This window comes from Lycium ferocissimum, unplaced genomic scaffold (genome assembly GCF_029784015.1).
Source record: "Lycium ferocissimum isolate CSIRO_LF1 unplaced genomic scaffold, AGI_CSIRO_Lferr_CH_V1 ctg8327, whole genome shotgun sequence".
NCBI lineage: Eukaryota > Viridiplantae > Streptophyta > Magnoliopsida > Solanales > Solanaceae > Lycium > Lycium ferocissimum.
In genome coordinates this window covers 21,367-27,539 of record NW_026727204.1, presented here as the reverse complement: position 1 = coordinate 27,539, position 6,173 = coordinate 21,367, and the positions used below count along the sequence as shown (strand labels likewise).

General features: G+C 42.6%; 1 long non-coding RNA gene across 1 annotated transcript; it reads right to left on the bottom strand.

Moving 5' to 3' along the window:
* Nucleotides 1–2,367: 2,367 nt before the first annotated feature.
* Nucleotides 2,368–2,885, bottom strand: LOC132045862 (uncharacterized). The gene is made up of 2 exons (XR_009412548.1): nt 2,824–2,885; nt 2,368–2,582 (listed from the first exon to the last, which is right to left on the bottom strand). It is a non-coding gene; the product is annotated as an uncharacterized LOC132045862 (long non-coding RNA).
* Nucleotides 2,886–6,173: the final 3,288 nt, after the last annotated feature.

The window sequence follows — 6,173 nt, the reverse complement described above, 5'->3', positions numbered from 1 at the left end:
TTGGAAGTATCGAAAGAGATTCCGACATTTGTCTAAAGCCAGGAAAATGTCTGCCAGGATGATGGGTGCCAGGTCAAAATACCTCGTTTCCTGATCCTTGGTTATACCATAGAAGATAGCGTGGGCCAAGTAGATCATTAGGGTGTCAATGGCCAATGATTCATCCTATGGAAACACCATAGTGCCTAGCAAGGCTATGGCAAATGCCAAAGGTCTAACAGCTTCCCAATCTTCTCTACTCTTGAACTCCTTCTGATACAGAGTATACCCGGTGACATCCCCGAACCTCCGGTACAGGTCCCTAAAGGCTATAGTGAGTCCTCATGCCCAGAGCGCCTCAGTCAGTGCAAGAGACTTCATAATTTGGCCGACTGTGGGCCTTTGTGGAAATAGCATGTGGTAATATGGTTTGTGTCGTCTCCTTAAATAGGTTTCATTGCTGTCTATGGTATCCCTAATCTCCTCCAAGGTCGGGGTCATCTCAATCTCACCGAAGCGGAAAAACATTCCTTATCGTCCCAATGTCCGGCCAGTACCTCTATTAGTTCTGGACGACCCTTCATCGTCATGATAGAGGGTAGGTGACCTAGAGTGCAGCTAATTATCTTTTTGTGAGTATCACCTAACCACTCCCACCAAACTCTCAATAGATCCGGAGCCTCGACAACTATGTCAAAATAGATTCAGCCTTCCATCTATAAAATAGAACACAGTTAAGATTCCTCCATCCCCACAGGGTCAATGGTTCATCACATAGGCACAAAACAGCTTCCATATAGCACATAAATGAGATGCGGCGCTCTTCGGGTTATAGACCGTCCGAATACAGGGTGGCCTCTCTTAATGAGCTTTAGGTAGGTCTGAGATACCTAAAGCTCGTCTAGGTATGAATGCTCTAGTTCATTAGGGATTTGGCTTAGCTCTACCTTAGTTTTACTAGAGTGGGCTTTTCACAAAAGACCAGGAACACGAGCGGACAACTGGGACTGAACCGTTAGAGCTGTTGGACGGTTATGAACCAACCCCGCCTCATAACGGTTCCAAAAGAAATATTTTGGTCTTATAGTGAAGGTATGACCGCGTGCTCCGTGAAGTCGTCTTTGGAACAAAGCTCGAAAAAGCTACTTCGAGCTTGTTGGTGCTCTTTCGGATTTTTGTTTTAAAAGAGTCGCCACCTAATTTTTAGGAAATTAGGAAAATTAGTTTTTAAGGGTTTATTCATACACCGTGAAAAATTCTTCTTAATTCAAAGTTCTAGGTAAGGGTTTTGGTGATCCCCTAGGGAAAGTGTTAGGCACCCTAGTATTAAGGATCCGTCATATACGGTTGACCTCCGAATTTCAATGTGCGAGTATTTGCATGAAATGTTTATTTGGTGTTTATTTCCTGTAAAAATCTTGTCATTTTTTGTATATCATTTTGAAAAAAGTTGAATATATTTCCTTTACATACGGGTATTTAGATTTGGATTTATAATATCCGGATACAACTAGTCCCTTTTATATATAAGGATAGTAGTTTTATGAAAAATTGAGAACTTATTTATTTTTTATAATCTGGGGTGAATGGGCTTTGTTTATGCTTGACTCATACATAGACCGGGTTAATCCGTTTAATACATTTTCAAAACATCCTTATCTAAAATTTCATAACTATGGGTGTATAAAATTTGAGCATTTAGTTTACCAAAAAGAGGTTTTTCATAATTTTAGACATATTGAACATTATTCTTTGAAAATAAATTGAGTTTTATGGCAAAACGATTTATATCTATATTTTTTTGAAAAGGTGCTCGTCATTTTTCGGGGTAAAGTCCCAGATTTATTTAAGGAAAAATCCAGCTTGAAGTTCATTTGTTTTGTTTAATCGTTTCTAGCCCAAATACCTCATTTAGTCATTTCTAAAACGTGGGCCTTGGCCCAAAATTTCTTAACCGTAAGTTTATACAAGAAAGAGTCAAGTGGGCTCTAGCCCAAAAAATAATTTATATCATTTGTTTTTCAAGAAAACAAAGCTATATGGGCTCTAGCCCAAGAATGTTTTAACCATCTGGTTTTTCTTAAAAAACTTAGGTGGACTCTGGCCCAAACTACCATATTTTGCCAACTCAAAAAAAAAAAGAAAAAAAAGAAAACGTGTTTATCATTGAAAAGGATTTTGTCCAATTTACTTGTCCTCTTTAGTTTTGAAAGATACATCATACTATTTTGACCTCAAAAACCTCTTTAGTCTTGTTGTTATTAAAAACAGACACGGTTTGCTTCCCATTTAAGTTTCAAAAATCAGTACGTGTTTTTCCAGATTTTCAAAGGAATTGTTTTAAGGTTCTAGAGTCATCTAAACGGCATATGCACCATTTGCCTAAGATGTCTTATTCGAAACATAAACGATTCCAATAATACTGTGGGTTTTTACAAGTATGAATACAATACAGAAAAAACGTTTTAAGAAAGTAGAAATGGCATAAATAATATAAGAAAGGTAGACTAGGGGTGTACCAAACCCCTAGTAACCATTTTCACCCATGGTTGGGCCTTCGTGTCATTTTCACCCATGACTGGGCCTTCAATATATTAGCTTCCCTTTTTCTTTTCTTCCTAGACTCAACGAATTTCGAAGGAATTTCCCGATTGGGCCTTTGACCTAATAGGGTGGCTGGACCTCAGCCCAAATGGCCATGCAGTTAAGAAGGAAAGAAACAAAGATCCCAGTTAGTTTATATTTTACTGATCTTATCATACATATAGCTATACACACGTACATACACAATGCCCTATTCACTCATAAGTCCTATCATACACATACACATACACATACAAGCACGATATCCTAATTATTCACAAGCTCATATAATGTGCATATGTATTTCTATGTCCTTAAACTCATCTTAAGACACGGTGGTGGGGCAAAGTCATCACCTCTCTTATTCCTGATACCGTACAAGTTCCAAGAGGTTTCATGAACCTCCAGTGTCACGACCTGACTAGGGGCCATGACGGGTACCTGGAGCTGACTATCAAGCACCTCACATTAGGCTAATCATCATACTTAATATGAACATATATAATCTTCGAAGCAACACAAGTCTATAAACATAAGCCCTCACGGCTACAAAAATGACATACAACCATTCGAGGCAGCTACACCGGTACCCTCGATGTCCTCACTGTAGGAGACACCACCCGGGGGGGGGGGAGTGTTATCGTGCCACGGGTGCTTGCTTTACCTGTGGCCATCAGGGCCACCTTATGACAGATTGTCCACTCGGGGGGGCGGGTGTGTAGCTCGGCCCTACCGAGCCGATTCTTGGTTCATCTTCATCTTCTCGTCGCTATGAGCCGCGGGGGAGGGGCGCGCCGCACCAAAGAGGCCGCGGTAGAGCGTGGCGAGTTCCGGTTCTAGCGGTCCTTCGAACCGCATTTATGCCTTGGCCAGCCGACAGGATCAGAAGGCATCACCTAATGTTGTTACAGGTATATTACTGGTCTTCTCTCGAGATGTGTATGCACTGATAGATCCCGGCTCTACTTTATCATATATTTCTCCCTTTGTTGCTAATAAAATTGGGATAGAATCTGAACCGATAGAACCATTCGAGGCAGCTACACCGGTAGGGGATTCTGTTATAGCTAGGTAGATTTATAGAGATTGTTCGGTAATTATCTGTGGCCGCTGCACTAAGGCAGATCTGGTAGAGTTAGATATGACTGAGTTCGATGTTATTATGGGTATGGATTGGCTAGCTTCCTGTTATGCTAATGTTGACTGTCAAAAGAAGATAGTCCGTTTCCATTTCCGGGGAACCGATTATAGAGTGGGCGAAATACGGCGTCGCGAGGGTAAGTTTATTTCATACCTCAAGGTAAGAAAAATGATCGAAAAAGGTTATATTTACCATCTCGGTTCGTGTACATGATCTAAAGGCGAGAGCACCGACTCTTCGGTCGGTCCGATGGTTAATGAATTTCCCGGATGTGTTCCCCGAGATAGCTTCCGGTGTCTCCTCCTGAGCGGGAGATAGAATTCACTATAGATGTGCTGCCAGACACTCAGCCTATATCTATTCCTCCGTACAGAATGGCACCTGCAGAATTGAAGGAATTGAAGGAGCAGCTGAGAGATTTATTAGAAAAGGGCTTTATTAGGCCCAGAGACATCACCTCGGGGGGCGCCGTATTGTTCGTAAGAAAGAAAGATGGGTCGCTCGCGATGTGTATTGATTACCTAGCGAATAAGGTAACCATAAAGAATAAATACCCCCTCCCCGATTGATGATTTGTTTGATCACCATAGGTGCAGTGTGTTTGTCGAAGATAGACCTCGCGGTCGCTATCACAGTGCGGGTACGAGAGGCCGATATCCCTAAGACAACATTCGGTGACCCGATATGGGCATTATGAATTCGAGTGATGTCTTTTGGGGCGACCAATACTCCGCCCGTATTTATGGACCTGATGAATCGGGTATTCAGACCGTTCTTAGACATGTTCGTGATTGTGTTTATCGATGATATTCTGGTCTATTCTTGATCAGAAGAAGAGCACGCAGATCATTTGAAGAGCACGCAGATCATTTGAGGACGGTACTTGGCGTACTCCGACACCAGAAATTATATGCCAAATTTTCTAAATGTGAATTCTGGCTGACTTCAGTGGCATTCCTGGGGCATATTATTGGAGCTGATGGCATCCGGGTGGATACCCAGAAGATTGAGGCCGTAAAGAATTGGCCTAGACCTACGACACCTACGGAGGTACGTAGTTTTCTGGGGTTAGCTGGTTATTACCGGAGATTTGTGGAGAAATTTGCTTCGATCTCAGCGCCTTTAACAAGGCTGACTCAGAAGGGAGCTAAGTTCCAGTGGACTGATGCTTGTGAACGAAGCTTCCGCCGTTCTTCGAAAGAGAAGTTGACTACGGCTCCGGTCGACTCTTCCCGAGGGACCGATGGTATGTTATTTATTGTGATGCTTCCGGTGTTGGATTGGGGTGTGTGTGTTAATGCAAAGACGGCGAGTTATAGCTTATGCTTCCCGGCAGCTCAGAAAGCACGAGAGAAATTATCCCACCCACGATCTGGAGCTAGCCGCAGTAATTCATGCTTTGAAGATATGGAGACATTATCTCTATAGTGTGCATGTTGATATTTATACAGATCATAAGAGCCTTCAGTATATCTTTAAGCAGAAGGAGCTAAATTTGCGGCAGAGGAGGTGGTTAGAATTGCTGAAAGACTACGATGTCGATATTTTATATCATCCTGGGAAAGCTAATGTCGTAGCAGATGCACTCAGCCGTAAGTCTATGGGTAGCTTGACAGACGTGCCATCAGAAAAGAAAGAAATGGTTCGTGAGATTCATCAGCTATCTAGTCTTGGAGTCCGTCTGGCCGGTTCTGGAGATACTGGGTTTTTGTTCGAGGAATTGTTGAATCCTCTATCTTGGAAGAAATAAAGCGACATCAATATGATGACCCTATTCTGGCACAGTACAGAGATACAGCCTTGGCAAAGGAGAAGACCCCGTTCGAGATTACATCTGATGGAGTATTATTACACAGGGGTAGATTATGTGTACCTGACGTTGCGGAGCTGCGGCGACAGGTTATGGGCGAGGCACATTATGCCCGTTACTCTGTTCATCCAGGAGCAACAAAAATGTATCATGACCTCAGATGTTTGTACTGGTGGGACGGTATGAAAAAGGATATAGCAGAGTTCGTTGCTCGCCCCAAATTGCCAACAGTTAAAGATCGAGCATCGAAGCCGGGTGGATTATTACAGAGATGGAGATTCCGACGTGGAAGTGGGAAATAATTAATATGGACTTCATTACGTGCTTACCTCGCACTCCACGAAGTATGACTCCATATGGGTTATCGTTGATAGGTCGACAAAATCAACCCATTTCCTTCCAAATCGACTACTTATTCACCGAGGATTATGCCGGTTATATATTAAGGAGATAGTAAGACTTCACGGAGTTCCCATATCTATTATCTCCGACGAGGTGCCCGACGATTCACCGCCTAATTTCTGGAGATCATTTCAGGAAGGATTTGGGACACATGTGAGTCTTAGTACAACATTTCATCCTCAGTCTGACGGACAGGCCGAGCGCACTATTCAGACGCTGGAAGATATGTTGCGGGCCTGTGTTATTGACTTCAGAGGT